This window comes from Moschus berezovskii, chromosome 8 (genome assembly GCF_049115385.1).
Source record: "Moschus berezovskii isolate FMDL1 chromosome 8, NW_MosBer_1.0, whole genome shotgun sequence".
In the NCBI taxonomy this organism is placed as follows: Eukaryota; Metazoa; Chordata; class Mammalia; order Artiodactyla; family Moschidae; genus Moschus; species Moschus berezovskii.
The window spans coordinates 19,635,650-19,654,255 of NC_142467.1; the positions used below are offsets into that span (position 1 = coordinate 19,635,650).

An 18,606-nucleotide genomic window follows, 5' to 3' on the forward strand; every position below is an offset into this window, starting at 1 on the left:
TTCCCTGATAGCTCAGCTGGTAAAGAATCTGCCTGCACTGCAGGAGATCTGGGTTCGATTCCGGGGTTGGGAAGATCCCCTGGAGACGGAAGGGCATGGCAACCCACTCAAGTATTCTTGCCTGGAGAATTCCCATGGAGAGAGGAGCCTCCTGTGCAACAGTCCATGGGGTCACAAAGACTCAGACACAACTGAGCAACTAAGCACAGGACGGAACAGCACAAAATGAATTTAAGTTACAAATGCTGGGGTAGAGTACTAGTATAAGTTTATTTTCTTGAAGGTAGATCCATCTAGAGATATCTTGTAAGCTATGTGACCCTTCACATGCAACTAGCATTCTTGACATAACATTTCTCATTCATATTTTTTCACTCTGATTTTTTAAATCATGCGACGAGTTGACTCACTGGAAAAGAGTCTGATGCTGGGAGGGATTGGGGGTGGGAGGAGATGGGGACAACAGAGAATGAGATGGCTGGATGGCATCACCGACTCGATGGACATGAGTTTGAGTGATGAACTCCGGGAGTTGGTGATGGACAGGGAGGCCTGGCGTGCTGTGATTCACGGGGTCGCAAAGAGTCGGACACGACTGAGCGACTGAACTGAACTGAATATGGCTGATATTATCATTTCATCCTGGAAGATTTAATCTCCTACTAAACAATTCAGTATTCTAAGTAGAACTTCAGAGGACAACTATGAAATAACATTTGGTCATATAAGACTAGGTTCATTAAAGAAAAGTTTTGTTTCATATTTAAAGTTTTAAAGTACAGAGCTCTGTCTACACTATTCTTCCAATAACAAGCCTTGATAAAGAGGATGTGTCTTTTCTTCCTAGCCTTTACTTAACATAGTAAGATTGGCTGATTAGAGATCTATTTTTCTCCAAATCCTTTATATTTCTTCTTGCAGACAGAAAGTCCTTCCAAAGGTGTTCCTTGTACCAGTTATCACTTGCAACAAGTAAGACAAAGGATTCTGAGATCAAAAGCTATTGATCAAAATTCCAAAGTCGATGTCACATTTCTTACACTACGCGCCAAAGAAAACTGGTTAATTAGCAAGCAAACAGACCAGATCTCAGGACCGAGCTAGGATAGCCATCAAAAGTGGTGTATAGCACCAATAAAAGTTCACAAAGGATTCTTTAGGACAAACACTGTTAATGCCTTAAAGAATACAACTTGTTTAAAACTATATGTGTAGCTTATGTATTAAATTCGATTAGAGCCACACATATTGTTAACTTATGCTTTATTTTTTTGTTAGTAGGAAGTTATTTCTTCAATGAATGTCTTAAAAAAGAGATCTTCCTGGTGGAGATATTTAATAATGACTCTATTATAAAACTAGCTGAGAATGGTAAAGGTATTATAAAAAGAAAAGAAAATTCAATGTTATACCTACACGTTTAAAAAATGTCTAACATTCTGGGCTTCCTTGGCCTACTTGGCTGAAGTTAAAGCAAAGACGCCAACGGTATATACAAACATCCAATTTCTGAGACTAGAATTCAATTTTACTGATGGGCTTACTCTTCTTTTCTCTCATGGAATCAGAGGCTAGAGGGAGAGATGGAATGCAATTATAATCAAGTGTGATATGGGCTAAGATATGCATTGTACTCCCAAAGAAAGGCAATGAATGCCAAAGAATGTTCAAACTACAGCACAACTGCACTCACCTCACATGCTAGCAAAGTAATGCTCAAAATTCTCCAAGTTGGGTTTCAACAATACGTGAACCGTGAATTTCCAGATGTTCAAGCTGGATTCAGAAAAGGCAGAGGAACCAGAGATCAAATTGCCAACATCCTTTGGATCATAGGAAAAGCAAGAGAGTTCCAGAAAAACATATACTCCTGCTTTATTCATTACACCAAAGCCTTTGACTGTGTGGATCACAACAAACTGTGGAAAATTCTGAGAGATGGGAATACCAGACCACCTGACCTCCCTCTTGAGAAATCTGTATGCAGGTCAAGAAGCAACAGTTAGAACTGGACACGGAACAGCAGACTGGTTCCAAATTGGGAAAGGAGTACGTCAAGGCTGTATATTGTCACCCTGCTTATTTAACTTATATGCAGAGTACATCATGTGAAATGCTGGGCTGGATGAAGCACAGCTGGAATCAAGATTCCTGGGAGAAATATCAGTAACCTCAGATATGCAGATACCACCACCTTATGGCAGGAAGTGAAGAAGAACTAAAAAGCCTCTTAATGAAAGTGAAAGAGAATGAAAAAGTTGGCTTTAAGCTCAGCATTCAGAAAACTAAGATCATGGCATCTGGTCCCATCACTTCATGGCAAGCAGATGGGGAAACAATGGAAACAGTGAGAGACTTTATATTCTTGGGCTCCAAAATCATTGCAGGTGGTGACTGCAGCCATGAAATTAAAAGATGCTTGCTCCTTGGAAGAAAAGTTATGACCAACCAAGACAGCATGTTAAAAGCAGAGACATTACTTTGCCAACAAAGGTCCATCCAGTCAAAGCTATGGTTTTTCCAGTGGTCATGTATGGGTGTGAGAGTTGGACTATAAAGAAAGCTGAGCTCTGAAGAATTGATGCTTTTAAACTGTGATGTTGGAGAATACTCTTGAAAGTCCCTTAGACAGCAAGAAGATCCAACCAGTCAATCCTAATGGAAATCAGCCCTGAATAGTCATTGGAAGGATTGATGCTGAAGCTGAAACTCCAATACCTTGGCCACCTGATGCAAAGAACTGACTCACTGGGGAAGACCCTGATGCTGGGAAAGATTGAAGGCAAGAGGAGAAGAGGACAACAGAGGATGAGATGGTTGGATGGCATCACCGACTCGACGGACATGAGTTTGAGCAAGCTCCGGGAATTGAACAGGGGAAGTCTGGTGTGCAACATTCCATGGGGTCGCAAAGAGTTGGACACAACTGAGTTACTGAACTGAACTGATGGACTGTACATCTGCAATAGGGTCCTTTTCAATGGATAAAATAACTTCTCAAATGGATGAAAATGCCATTTGACAGTGAGGTTTAAATTTCTTTTCAAATAGGGACTGCCCAAACTTATCTTGAAGGCTGTCTCTCACACAAAATCTCAAGACTTTTAAAGTTCTTTATAACATGTTGATAAGCTCAGATATTCCTTTGCACTGAATATCTTGTGATAAGTTCTTTGCCAGTAATGGTTTCATAGTCCTTAACACTCATGCTCATGACAATAATACATTCCATAAGTATCTTCTAGAATAAATACTACAAATCAGGAATGATGTGGCCTCACATTAATGCTCAACAGATAATGCAATTGCCTAATTTAACATTTGGTAACGTGATTTGAGAATAATGGCCATTCTAAAAATCATACAAGGAAATTTTTTACCGAACCAGAAAACAAATAGAACTAAAGAGCATTAAATGCAGTTTGAACTCTGGAGGAATGGAAGACAACAATTCTCTGCTAAAGTCAGTCTCCAGGTTCCTAGCAAATACCTTAAATATGTCTCAAAGTTCTCTTAAAGTTTTCATTCTTCTCTGCATATCAGATTTCATTTCTTGCATTATGGTATAAAACTTTTCCCTTAATAAGAGCCACAGTTGATTATTACATAACAGACTAATTTGCTGCTAAAAATATTCCTTTGTGTCAATAGATCAAAGGCTATTCATCACAATTCCACAGTCACTGTATCCTACTTATTAAACTAACCTGGAGACAATGGTGAATGACTCATCAGCCTTTAATTATACCAAAGTGGACCATTTTTAGACCCAACTAGAAAGAATTTTTTAACCACCTTTATAATACAATGAAAACGAAATAAGGAAAATGAAATAATCTAAAGAAACCAAAATCTCTAAAAAATATTTGCTTATTTAACCACCATATCGTATTATCACTAATTTTACAACTAAGATAACATGTGAAAAGAAATCATGACTGCAAATATTAATTCTTAAGTAGAGCTATGTTTTGACTAAAGCCACCATTGTGTGAGTGTGTGTGTGTGTGTGTGTGTGTGTGTGTTTTCACTTAAAAGATACGCAATGTGAAAAATGAAAAGTATTTCACAGTGTTACTGGCTGGCTGGCTGCACTGATATTCTGGGTCAGCACACACGCCCCCATTCAGCTGCTCTGGGGGCACTGTGATGTTTACGAATGTTATTTTGAAAGGTGAAGCAAGAGGTCTGCTCTTGCATACACAAAAGTACAGCCCTAAGCAACTAGATGATAATTACCCATCCCCATTACCATTCTTTATAAAAGGATAAGCTATTAGTTGTGGGAAAATTATATACATGTCCAGAGAGTACTGGGAGGAATGACTGAGGCCCACAAATATTACTAAGTGCTTAGACACCCCTCGTGTCGTGAAATTATAGCTGCATACAGTGAAAGCTTAGCATCTGAAGTCAACTCCGCCCCCAAGGAAGACACTTAACATAGCTTTCATCATTAAGTATTTTAGACCTTATTACCTATGTATTGGTAAAGCTTAACTTCATACACCCAGTCCACAGATTCTAAGTGATGCGGGAGGGTCATTCCATCTGACATCTCAGGCCAACACTTTCCCAAGGGTCTTATTCTTTTTGCTAATCCCTCTTCATGTCCTCATGGCCCTGTTTCTTTTTCCTTTTCTCCAACTATCCTGATTCCACATATCTCAGGTGGGTAGTGGACTCTATTTGCCATCCAGGAAACTATTTAAGGAATTCTCAATAAATAGTGTGCGTAGCATGCATGCAACAATAAATTAAAATGCATCTTTGTAAAATACTTGTTTTAAAAGATAATTTGGGAGTAAATAAATGTAGGCAGGAGGAGAGGAAAGTTTTTTTCAAGCTTTGAGATGTAAAACGATTCTTGAAAGGTCGACATGGACAATGCAGTGTGCACCATCATTATTTTTTTTTTTTTATCTTGCTCTATAGTGGTCGAGGGGACACATTTTTCCTTCCTTCTTTTAAAGACATTTAAAAGCAGTGTTCTAGTTTCGCAGCCAGCATCTTCACACCATTCAAAGGACATACAGTCAATCATAACCCCATACAGGAAGAAGAGGGTTAGTTTTCACTTAAGTAAAGTTTAGTGAAAAGCCAACAGATCAGTGTGATTATGGCTAGATCAATGATGCATACTTCTGAGAGGTTTTACACAAGCAGCTGCCTTAGGATGGAGCTCTAAGGAGCAGGTAGGTCAAGAAAAACATAAACGCAATGCCCAGTGCATGCACCTCCCTTTGGGTCCATAAAGAATCTGACCAGATTGTCTAACGGGAAGCCGTTCTTGCCACAGGGGCAGGGTTGAAGCGTTTCCATTTCCGCTGACTGCATTTCATCCTTGAGTGTGTCGGCTAAGGTTTTCTGCTGGTCAAAGTCACAAAAATTCTGGTCGATATTTTTTATGAGGAATGACAAATGTACAAAGATAAACTCTACTGTGTCAGATAAACTATACAGGGTTTTACTAGATCCCAAGCAAAGATTTAACAACATGTAGTCAATTCTAAAGTCTTCTGTTAATTCAAGGAAACAAAAAACTCACACTAAAAAGATACCTGACCAGGCTAGAGAGAGACTGTTATGTTCAGGGCTATGAACATCTTGAGAGCCATCCTTTTTAGATGTGAACTGTTACAGGGAACTTTTACAAAGAACTTTCTCATGAGGCAGCAGATAAAAATGGGAAACTTGTCAAACCTCAGAAAAGATCAATTTGAATAATCTACCTGTGACAGAAACTTTTGGAGCCTTTATTATCTCAACTTTTCCAAAACTCCCACAGGAATGTTTGTTCTTAATACAGAAACAACCAAGTTTCATAAACAACCCATCCTGGAACTCACCTTTAATAGCAGAAAGATTTGTTCTTCAGCTGATCTAAGTACATTCTAAAGCACCTCTGAATTATTTTTAAAGACAGGGTCAGGGAAGGGGGCAATCGAGCAGAGATGTGAATGAGAATCTATTTATTCTTTTAATTAAAAAGAATAAGAAAAAATCTTTTTTAGTTATGAATTCCTCATCCCTGTTAGCATAAAGACTATTTTTGCAAGTGTCTCAAGTGAGATGCTTATCTGAGTCTTTTCTTTTGAAACCTGTAGGGCAGAGCCAAAATTATCTTCCCCTTCTTTTTCTTCTCTTTCCGCTTTCTCTCTTTTGCTTCCTTATTCTTCCAATTTTGAATGGGAATATTCCAATATTTCTGTTACAATAAACTGCAATTATTTATCATTTTATTGCATCTCACACACCTCACTTCACAGTAATCTCCCTTTAGAAATCACATACGGACACCACAAAGATTATCAATGGGTCTGCAGTATGTGTTCCATGGATTCTAATCATGGCTATGTCACAGACTTGCCATATGACCTTGACCCAGACACCTCTATTCAGTCTGATTAGTCTCAAATATCACAAAAGTATTTCCTTCACAGCAGAACAAAAAGCATTTATTTGGTACTTCAAAGCCAAGCATTCTCGTTAAATGTTTTCATTAAATATAACTTTAAAATATTACTATTTGCAAATCATTGTCTTTATCATATTTGCCATGCACAGAACAAGCTCGCACTGTATTATATCAGTCAAGTAAATTGTACAGTTACCTCCAAGTCAAGTTCAAGGTTCTCGTGTACATATAGCATGTCTGTGCTCAAGATAATAGTGAACTAAAATGACTTCTATACAAATGTCCTCAGTAATAAAGAAAAGAAACTATATGATATATAACCAAAATGGTATTTAGATAGAATGCTGTTCATATTTTTCACAGTTTCAGTAGCTTTCAAAGAAAGATTTCAGGGGCTACACGTCCTATAGAAAGCATCAAATCAAAAGGATTGACCATTAAGTTTAGCAGCATGATTCATTTTATCAACTTTCCCCAGTCTTCTAGTACTCCTTTTCAAAAACTGCAAACTGTGTGAGACTGTGAGTGTATTAAATTATATCATTATGTCCTTAGAGGAAATATTTCCTATTATTCAGGCGAGAAATGATCTTTGCTCAACCATGACAGAATCGCAACCAACTGATCTGGAATTTTTGGTGTTGAACACAAGCCAGTTAAAACCTTTAGCAATAACAACAATTATTTATACAATTTTACTGGTGTAAAATCCTGGGTCCAAAATAATAAGAAACCTTGGAGAGGAAAGAAAGAACTTATAGCTATTACGATGCTCCCTACAATAAATTCTAGTTATATGAGCACATAAAAACTATTTAAATTTAAAAAGTGTTTTTCTTATCTGTGGCTAAAATTTAACTTTAGTTCCTTGAAATGATTTATCTGTCAATAACACATGTTCTTCTGGATAAAATAGGTCTACAAAGAAACTGTCAAACTGTTGTCAATTGTGCAGGACAAGCAATGGATTAGAAGATAATTAGCTCAAGACTTCTGGTAAAACATCTTTTCTTGTTCCCTTTATTCTCATAGGTATTGCTATGCTCTCTTCCAAAGCTTATGCTTTCTTCTAACTTGAGAAATTTATTTAACTACAATGCTTCTTCAACTACAATCACAAATCCTAGAACATACTTTTTTATGATTTCTTCTAATAATGCCAAGTTCTAGAAAATTCAACATCTGCAAAAAGAGTGATTAAACCAAAGAATTTTAGAAAAGTCATGTATTTTACTAATGTAGTCAAATCAACTGCCAAAACAATGACTCATGAGCAACAGATAAAACAAATTGCTTTTTCAAAGAGATATTGAAGTTAGGGAACAATCCATGCTTAGAACTGAAATATTAGTCACAGCACTGTGACCTCTCACCTTAGGTGATAAAATACACAGGTCGGAATTGACAATACATACTCATGGCTGATCATGGCTGCTAGTTATTGATCAAAGGAGAAAAAACGTACTTTGCAGGAAAAACATTGCTCTGAATCACAAACATCCATTCTCGTGAGACTCAGCAACTCTCTGGGTTTCTCCCTCTGGAACTGGAAGCAAGAAGTGAGTTCAGCCAGTATTTAATATCAAGTGAATGTGGTGTTTAATCAATAGTCTTCTGCTTTGTTCCTCGATGTGGAAAGCAATGTCTATTCATTCAGCAAAGGTTAATGCCAAGGGTCAAGTGATTTCACACTCTCAGTCGGATCCACAACATTGCAGTAGTTCAGATGCCTTAGACAATGATGACTCAGTTGGACTGATTTATTGCCACTCGAAGGCCCTGCTTAATACTAAAGTGCTCTCTTATGATAATATCTCAGAAAATAGCACTGATAAAAGAGGAGGCAATAATTACCTACATTTTGAAGTAATGTCTTCATTTCTAACGTCCTATAAAGATGTAAGGTCCATTTTAAATGATCTGCTTCTTGTATTAGCAAGCCATTTAACAAGATCTTACCAATATCATCTCTTTTATGAAATACACCATGGAAGAAATTTAGTAATCCTTTGACACAAATGTAAATTATAAGTAATACATGATTTAACATATGTTTTATATAATACATTTTAATACTTACTGCAAAATTTTTATATCAGACAAGATAAAGAAAAAATATTTATAAATAGGAGGAAAAATATGAATCAATATCATCAACTTTAGTAAGCAATGAAGACAGTCTGCAATTTGATTTCTTCCTTTTTCACCAATTCAAGCCCAAGGCAGGCAAGCTGCCTACAGATCCTTTCTAAATATGACTCACTTACACCAGCATTATTTGAGGTCACTGTTTTAAACCAGAACACATTTGACTATGTCAGGGGTTCAATCTTTAACATGTTAGCATCCGTGATTATTATTCAGCAATGCCTCATTCCAGATGTGCTTTAAATAATGAAAGAAGTTCAAATGTCACCAGAAAAACAGTGTGAAAAGAATTAATTGGAAAGCTTATCATAGGAAAGTCATTTAGAATCCAGCTTTCACTAACGTATCTGTGGATGAATTACGTATACCAATCAATTAGTAAAATAAAATAAATCCTGTAAATTTATCTAAAGACATCCTATCATAACAAGTGGAAGGATATTTGAAAGAGTTGATTATATTCCATTCTAGATGATTAGTATGTAAAGCACTCCAATACATATGTTCTGCCTTCTACTCCCTCTTTTTATAGGAGATACAGTGTTAAGAACTCTTAAACTACTTAAAATAATGATTAATTCAGAAATCCCATTTCAAACTATTTTAAACAAGTATTTTAAAGTTTAACCTATGAATGGTTCATGTTGATGTATGGTAGAAACCAATGTAATATTGTAAAGCAATTATCCATCAATTAAAAATAGATTAATATGAAATTAAAATTTTTTAAAAAATTCAATAATGTAAAATGCTATATATTAAAAACAAACTTTTGTATTTGTATAAGTCAAGAAAACTTAGTTTAAATCCTCAACAACAGCCTCTGCCTTAAAAACAAACAAAATGGGCAATAATCAGTCATTTCCATGAGAACAATTTCATCGTGCAGCAATAACCAGTCCATTCTAAAGGAGATCAATCCTGGGTGTTCATTGGAAGGACTGATGCTAAAGCTGAAACTCCAATACTTTGGCCACCTCATGCGACGAGTTGACTCACTGGAAAAGAGTTTGATGCTAGGAGGGATTGGGGGTAGGAGGAGACGGGGACGACAGAGAATGAGATGGCTGGATGGCATCACCGACTCGATGGACATGAGTTTGAGTGAACTCCGGGAGTTGGTGATGGACAGGGAGGCCTGGCGTGCCATGGTTCATGGGGTCGCAAAGAGTCAGACATGACTGAGCGACTGAACTGAACTGACTGAACTGAATCACCCATATGCTATCCAGAGGTCTGAATTTACCTTTTAATCAAACTTGTCTTCAAAAGATGATGACTTTTTTGCCACTCTCCTATTGGGAATGATTTTATAGGCCATGTGATAGAAAATGACCTATAGTAGAAAAAAAAGAAAGATAATTAAAAACAAAGCTCTTAAAAATAAAACGAAAGAGCAACAGCTAAATACATTTGCTTATTCTTAGCAAAAATAGCATTAGCGACCTAAGCGCCCTAAGGAAAGGATTGTGAGCAGACAAGATTGGATATTTCAAAAATCTTCCAAAGGTATTTTTATACTCAGTAACTTTCCCATATACTGTCCTTTAAGCTAAAGATATTTCCTGGGAAATACAGGCACTTAATTCAAAAGAACCAACTGATTGGAACAGACCCCGATGCTAGGCAACATTGAGAGCAGGAGGAGAAGGGGACGACAGAGGATGAGATGATTGGATGGCATCGCTGATTCAATGGATGGAAGTTTGAGCAAACACTGGGAGATAGTGAAGGACAGGTAAGCCTGGCGGGCTGCAGTCCATGGGCTCGCAACGAGTTGTAAACAACAAATTACAAATAATGAGATAACTTTGAGTGCCTAATAAAGTATTTGCATATTTTGAGTTCTATAATTGCATTTAACATGCATATAATGGTCAGAGTAAAATGTTCAGTTCACTTCAGTTGTTCAGTCGTGTCCAACTCTGCAACTCCATGGACTGCAGCACGCCAGGCCTCCCTGTCCATCACCAACTCCTGGAGCTTATTCAAACCTATGTCCGTCAAGTCAGTGAAGCCATCCCACCATCTCATCCTCTGTCATTCCCTTCTCCTCCTGCCTTCACTCTTTCCCAGCATCAGGGTCTTTTCCAATGAGTCAGTTCTTCACATCAGGTAGCCAAAGTATTGGGGTTTCAGCTTCAGCATCAGTCCTTCCAATGAATATTCAAAATGTATATATTGTTATTGTTCCTATGGTCATAATAAGTATGAACTATAAACAATGTTTTCATGTTTCAGTAAAACCTAGGGAAAAAAATACTTCCAAGAGTGCATTTTTAAATCTAAATAGTAATAATCCCTTCAAATCCTAACAAAGTATTAAAGAAAAAACAATCTGTGGGCATTGTCTTTTCTACTCTTGTGTGTTCCCATGTGCAAAAAAGGGAGAAAAAGATGTGTATGAGTCTCTATTAATGCGGCTCTTATCTCAGAAATTTAAACACTGACCAGAATGCTTAAAAAATTAATGTCTCCTTTCAGCCTTACATACTTATCAGCTATAATTCAAAACTCTTTAATAATGCTTATTCTAGTGCCTTATATGCGAATGATCTCAAGGGCTAAGTTTCTCTCAATAAAAACATCACTTAGGTCAGGATAACAAGTTTAATGGGCTGACTTTTCGTAATTGTTGTAGAACACACCTGTAGCTGTCCTTTCACTATATCAATTACAAAATACATAAATAGGGAAAAGGAAAAAAAAAAAAACCCTTTCCTTTATATTTTCAAAATTATTAAAAATATTCACAAAACCTTTTTTGAAAGGTTCAAACTATTATTGTAATGAAGTTGCCAGATATTCTAATAAAATGAATTTTCCATAACAATTTCACTAATGAGTCAAAAAATGATAATAAAGTATTTTTTTTTTACTTAGTACAAAGACAGCACTTGTTCATTTTACATAATTAAGAAAATTAAGTATAGCATGGTGACTATTGGGCTTCCCTTATGGCTAAGTTGGTAAAGAATCCACCTGCAATGTGGGAGACTATAATAAACAATATATCAGGTACTTGAAACTTACTAAGAGATCTTATGGGTTCTTATTACAAAACAAAGATTGTAATTATATGAGGTGATACAGCTGTTAACTAATGCAACTGTGCTAATCATTTAGCAATATGTATGTATCAAATCATCACTTTACACATCTTTACACAATGTTATGCCTATTTTATCTCAATACAACTGGAAAAATATTTTTACATTTTTTTTGGTAATTATTTTTTATTGGAGGCAAATTATTTTACAATATTATATTGGCTGGTTTTGCCATACATTGACATGAATTCGCCCTTAAAAATTAAATTCAAATAAGCAAAAATTAAAATTAAAAAAGACCTTTTACCTTACGTATTTACCCATGCATCCATTTTTTTGTATATATGTGTACAAAGACATAGTATATATGCTATACATATACATATGTTTAAAAAAATCTAAAATATAATGTATTTATAATGGGGTCAGAGTGATACCTGGAGAAGGAAATGGCAACCCACTCCAGTATTCTCACATGGAAAATCCCATGGACAGAGGAGCCTGGCGGGCTACGGTCCATGGGGTCAGAAAGAGTCAGACACAACTGAGCAACTAACACACACAGAGTGATACATATAAATTTTTAACTTTTCTCCTAGGAATATATACTACGAATATCTTCGCATAGACTTATCTATTCTTCAGTATGATATTAATGATTATATCAAATTTTACTTTATTGACTAACCACAGTAATTTAGCCATTTTTTCTCTTCTTAAGCATTAAAATTATTTTCCTTTTATTACTATTACAGATGAAGCTGTGATTAATTTTCAGCTATATTCAGGAAAAAATATCCTAGAAAAAGAATCAAAGGCTCAAAGGACACAAAAAGTCATAAAACTTCAGACAGGGTAGAGGAGTAACCTCTCAAACTGTGAAAATTTCATTGTTAACTTCATGAAGCAAATAAAGAATGGAAACATTTTTGACCATTGCACTCACATAATTTCCCTGATACCATACTAGGCTCCACAGTAGGCTTTACAAGTTCCCTTTACTTTTATCAGTAGTCAATAACTAACAAGTTTCTAATCACTGTTTTGTTCAAAATTTTATTTTTAATAGGCAATCCTGGATATTCAATCATCTTTAATCACACAAAGGGAAATTATGAAAGCTTAGTCAGCTTTTAAAGGTTGAATATAGTATAACAAGGCTTCCTAGATGGCTCAGTGAGAAAGAATCTACCTGCCAATGCAGGAGATCAGGGGACATAGGTCCTATTCCTGCGTCAAGATGTTCTCCTGGAGTAGGAAATAGCAACCCACTCCAGTATGCTTTCCTGAAAAATTCCACTGACATAGGAGCCTGGTGGGTTATTGTCCATGGTGTCACAAAAAGTCATACATGACTGAGGAGCACAGTATGACAAGCATATATATCCTTCTAGAATGTCCTAGATTCTTAAGTTTGTAGCCACTTTAAAGATAAAAATTGACTCTATTATTGAGGTTATATGTTATTAAATAGAATGTATAGTAATAAGTTCAGTTCAGTCCAGTTGCTCAGTCATGTCCGACTCTGCAAACCCATGGACTGCAGCATGCCAGGCCTCCCTGTCCATCACCAACTCCTGGAGCTTACTCCATTGAATCAGTCATGCCATCCAACCATCTCAGCCTCTGCCATCCCCTTCTCCTCCTGCCTTCAATCTTTCCCAGCATCAGGGTCTTTTCCAATTAGCCAGTTCTTCCAATCAGGTGGCCAAAGTATCGGAGCTTCAGCTTCAGCATCAGTCCTTCCGATGAATATTCAGGACTGATTTCCTTTAGGATGGACTGGTTGGATCTCCTTGCAGTCCAAGGGACTCTCAAGAGTCTTCTCCAACACCACAGTTCAAAAGCGTCAATTCTTTGGTGCTCAGCTTTCTTTATGGTCCAACTCTCACATCCATACATGACTACTGGAAAAAACAAAGGTTTGACTAGACAGACCTTTGGTGGCAAAGTAAAGTCTCTGCTTTTTAATATGCTGTCTAGGTTGGTCATAACTTTTCTTCCAAGGAGCAAGCGTCTTTTAATTTCATGGCTGCAATCACCATCTACAGTGATTTTGGAGCCCAGAAAAATAAAGTCAGCCACTGTTTCCATTGTTTCCCCATCTATTTGCGATGAAGTGATGGGACCAGATGCCATGATCTCAGTTTTCTGAATGTTGAGTTTTAAGCCAACTTTTTCACTTTCCTCTTTCACTTACATCAAGAGGCTCTTTAGTTCTTTTTGGCTTTCTGCCATAAGGGTGGTGTTACCTGAGGTTACATATCTGAGGTTATTGATATTTCTCCCGGCAATCTTGGTTCCAGCTTGTGCTTCATCCAGACCAGTGTTTCTCACAGTAATAAAATAAGTATCAAACCAAAAATCTTATTTAGATGTGTAAAAGTCAACTTAGCTAGGAAATTCAACATAAAAGCTCACTATTTCCAAATTCTAACACAAACCAAAATCCCAATTAAAGGTATTTTTGGCATAATTTCCTTTCTAAAGGGTTATCCAGTATGGACTTAGATGAAAAAAATAATTTATGTATTGCCCTTTGCTTGTTTATCTACATTCATTAATTGAAAATTCACTTTAAATATTTTTGCTATTATATATATATGTGAAAATTAAAGTCATCTTTTATTCCAAAGACTTTAAAAGTAACTCAAATATTTTCACATTAATACATCAGTAGTTAGTCAACATTTTTAAATGCTTAGTTTTAAAATAATTGTATTAAAGTAATTTTGATTGACTTTGATCAGTGCAAAAATCAATAGGATAGCAGTTTTAAATCATATTACTAATAATGAAAATTTTAATTTAGAAATGTGAATATCAATAAACACTGTATACCAAAAGTATATAAGGCTATACCAAACGTATCAAAGGGTAAAGTTGACAATCATTTGTGAAGTAGAATTTTTGATAAGCAAACCTAATATTGTTTATTTTCAGATTAATAATTATCTGAATTATCCAAATATACTGAAAAAGACAGCTAGATAGATTAACTAAATGAAAATAAATCATGTTTTTCTTTTGACTCAGTTTTACAAATTAGACATGCCATTCACAGAATTAGGTAAATCACAACCTTGTTGGGCTTTAGAAGAGTCATGGGTAGCACTTCTTTTGGTTAACTCAAAATTTTTAAAGACTTGTCACAACATAGTTTAAATGTTAGTACATAGGCCACCATTTTTATGTATAATAAAAGTTATGACAAATGCAGACGTTCCACCAAGTTGTATTATATCGAGCTAAAATGTTTTTGAATACTCATTTCAAAGATTTCCTTTATCATTGCTTGCGTGCATGTGTGCTCACTTGCTAAGTCATTTCCGACTCATTGTGAACCCATGGACTATAACCTACCAGGCTCCTCTGTCCATGGGATTCTCCAGTCAAGAATACTGAAGTGTGTTGCATTTCCTTCTTCAGGGGATCTTCCCAACCCAGGATTTGAACCTGTGTCTCTTGTGTCTCCTGCACTGTTAGGCAGTGTTTTTCAGGTATTGCATTCAGGAAAATTTATATCTATAATGATTGTTCAGATTAGGATAGACAAGGCTATGTCACACAAACAATACCCAAATGATTTAACATTAAAAAAATTGTATTTCTAGCTAACACTATCTAGTCACCAGGTGGATAAAAGCTTCTGTTCATTGCAAAGGCCCCAGGATCCAGACTGATGAAGATTATCTTGACGCAGGTTCCGTGATCACAATGCCAGAGGGAAGAGAATGTGACAAATCACAAACTTCTCACAACACATTTGCCAAAGCTACACTTTATATACCCAACTCTGTGTAGGCAAAGAAGAACTAGAAATATTTAGTGATTGGCACTAATTCTAGCACAAAAACTTAAGCATAGTTGGTGATTAAAAATGCATTTTATGGGATAATTAATGAAAAAGCAAGGCACAACAAAGTAGTAAAAAATAAAAGTATCAATGTGGTTGTATATTATTGAGTTTTACCATAAAACAGCCCTTTCTTAAGTACTGGAGAATTAATGAATGAGTCTGTCAGTGAGTAAATAATCACAAAACTTCCTCAGTGAGAAAACGGCAATGACATCATAAAGGCAACTCTGTTACTGTATGAATAACTGGCCAGGTAGCAAATTTACTGGAAGAGCTAAAATTTTGTATTTGCTATCAAAATAAATGACTTTTTGGTATTATGTGGATGAAGCATAGGGAACTAAAATATTTTCCTAAACTGCCTTCATTTTAAGATAATTGTCCACCCAACTGAACTATTTTCCCCTTGGTACTACCCAATGTGTGATACTTTTCTTGATTCTGCAAAAAATTTTAAAAATAAAAAACATAATGCCATATTTTAGACATGTCCCAGCATTAGAGGCCTTTTCCATCAGGATAGGAAAACAAGCATAGAAACCTCTGAGTGCAATATAGAGCAGGATGAGGTAAGTACAACTACACAGAACTGAACTGAAGTGAAGTCGCTCAGCCATGTCCGACTCTTTGTGACCCCGTGGACTGTAGCCTACCAGGCTCCTCTGTCCATGGGATTCTCCAGGCAAGCATACTGGAGTGGGTTGCCATTGCCTTCTCCAGGGGATCTTCCCAACCCAGGGATCGAAGCCGGGTCTCCCGCATTGCAGGCAGACGCTTTAACCTCTGAACTGGCCCCAAAACCTGAGTATTTTGTGTCACAGGCATTTTACTTCACTATTTTTTCAAAAATAAATGTTTACAGCTCAAGTAATTCCTGCAGTGCAAACATTTCTTATAATTATAGAAGGAAAAATAACCCCAAATGATATCCTTTAACAAAAATGCATCCTTAACATCCCCTATGCAAGCCTGCAGAAAGGATTCTCAGTTTATAGAAAAAAATCAGTGATGTTAACGTAGCTTTAATGATTATGTTTGTTGGTTTTCTTAAAAGTTGTCAAGGTACCTCGTCATATATATGTGTACACACACATATAAATACATAATGAACTTCTTTGATATTTACAGTTTACATAGGGATTGATTTCACTAATTTAAGTGTGACTGACACTATCATCTTACAGAGAAACATGAACGAACTTTTTGGCTGACCCACTGCACTAATTTCTTCATGTAACAAATGACCCTTAGCAACGCTCAAACAAATTATCCTATTCTTCAAGTAATTTTTGCACATTCAGGTTTTTAGCTTTCCTCTCTGCATTAAGTAAATTTTTTAAAAAGCTTTTAATGTTTTCAATTGTGCATATTATATAATGACACTCATTCTACAAAGAACACATTTATTAGTCATCTCATAACTAACAAACAGCCAGTTCACAAAACAGTGTAAATCATCCTTAATCATTTTTAGAGAACATTATTAGGTTGAAGGGCTGCTTCAAACATTTCAATATTTTGGATTATTCTTAGGCCACGGGTAAGACAGTGAGCCTTTCTAGATATCTTGACAGGGCTGCTGAAATCTCATTCTGTATATTTCATAAGGCTCCTTCCAACTCTACGATGATACTATGCTGAATACTGCAAAGATAAAGCTATTCTCTGCCTAAGGCAACTGCGAGCAAGGATTATATAAAAAAGAAAGTAAAGACAGAATGCTGCAAACACAATGCAATATTTAATACTGGAGTATGGGGACTAACGGAACTTTAAGACATATAAAGACTATGGCTGATTCAAGCTGATGTTTGGCAGAAACCAACATAATACTGTAAAGCAATCACACTTCAATTAAAAATAAATAAATTTTTTAAAAAGACATATGTTGCTCTTCAGTCACCCAGTCATATCCAACTCTTTCCAACCCCGTGAACTGCAGCACACCAGGCCTCCCTGTCCCTCACCATCTCCCAAAGTTTGCCCAAGTTCATGTCCATTGCATCAGTGATGCCATCCAGCCATCTCATCCTCTGACACCCTCTTTTCCTTCTGCCCTCAATCTTTCCCAGCATCAGGGACTTTTCCAATGAGTCAGCTGCTCACATCAGGTGATCAAAATAATGGAGCTTCAGCATCAGTCCTTCCAATGAGTATTCAGGGTTTATTTCCTTTAAGATTAACTGGTAGACATATACGAAACCTGATTTCTGAGACCATAATGAAACTTTCAGTTTAAATTCGTATGCATGTTTGAACTGGGTTCAAATTCAGTAACGAAGCTATTATTGATTCTGTGGAACATGACTTCAAATCTGAGCAAATACTGAACTGACCATGAGGAGCTCTTAAACTCTGGATGTATGTACATAGACATCTCAATTTAACAACCAGACATACATTAAACAGCGTTAATAGCCAGGCACTTAATGGATCAATTCCCACTGTTTGTGTAATGTAGAAGTAAAAAAGCCTTATTAAATGACAAGCTTTCCCTGGTTTGTGCTAATTAATTATACACCGCATCTGACTGCTAATTTAGTGGGAAAATGCAGCCCCAAACCACGGTTTCGGCTTGAACTTTGCCTCGGCATCACCCAGTTCAGCAGAGTGCTGCCGCAGCCCGCCTCTGAACGACCCCAGTATTAAATTAGAGCACAAGGCCATCAATTTAATAAGTGCTGTAGCAGGTAATTTGAATAAGGACATATTAGCATTCTACCAGTGCACAACTAAAAGCAGCTGACCTTTCAGACCAAAGAAGATCCTTGAACACATTCAGCTGAATCTGAGAACATGGTAATAATCTGACAGTGGTAAGAGTGCCAAGAGAGACGTTTATGAGCCTGGACCCATTACTATACATCAGGCTTTCTCTGGTGCTCTGCAAGCAGTTTATATACCTCTGCTTCTCATTTTGCTCCCACTCTCCGTCGTGAAAGAAAAGAAACTGAAATTAAGCTTCTTAAAAAAGCATATATTCAGTGACATGATTTGAAACCCTTCTTCTCATCTGGATTTATGGTACAAAGAACACAAAACTAATCAATGCACATATAAACTAGATGAGAGGATCCACATAAGAAACCATCAACTTCTTAAACTATAAGCAAATCTAACATAAACAAAAG

At 36.4% G+C, this 18,606-nt stretch overlaps 1 long non-coding RNA gene across 1 annotated transcript in view; it reads right to left on the minus strand.

Annotated features, from left to right (window-relative positions):
- Window positions 1-9,333: 9,333 nt before the first annotated feature.
- Window positions 9,334-18,606, minus strand: part of LOC148777026 (uncharacterized) — a 183,572-nt gene continuing 174,299 nt past the window's right edge. The window contains exon 3 of the long non-coding RNA XR_016037957.1: window positions 9,334-9,902. This is a non-coding gene — a long non-coding RNA (uncharacterized LOC148777026). The remainder of the gene's footprint in view (window positions 9,903-18,606) is intronic.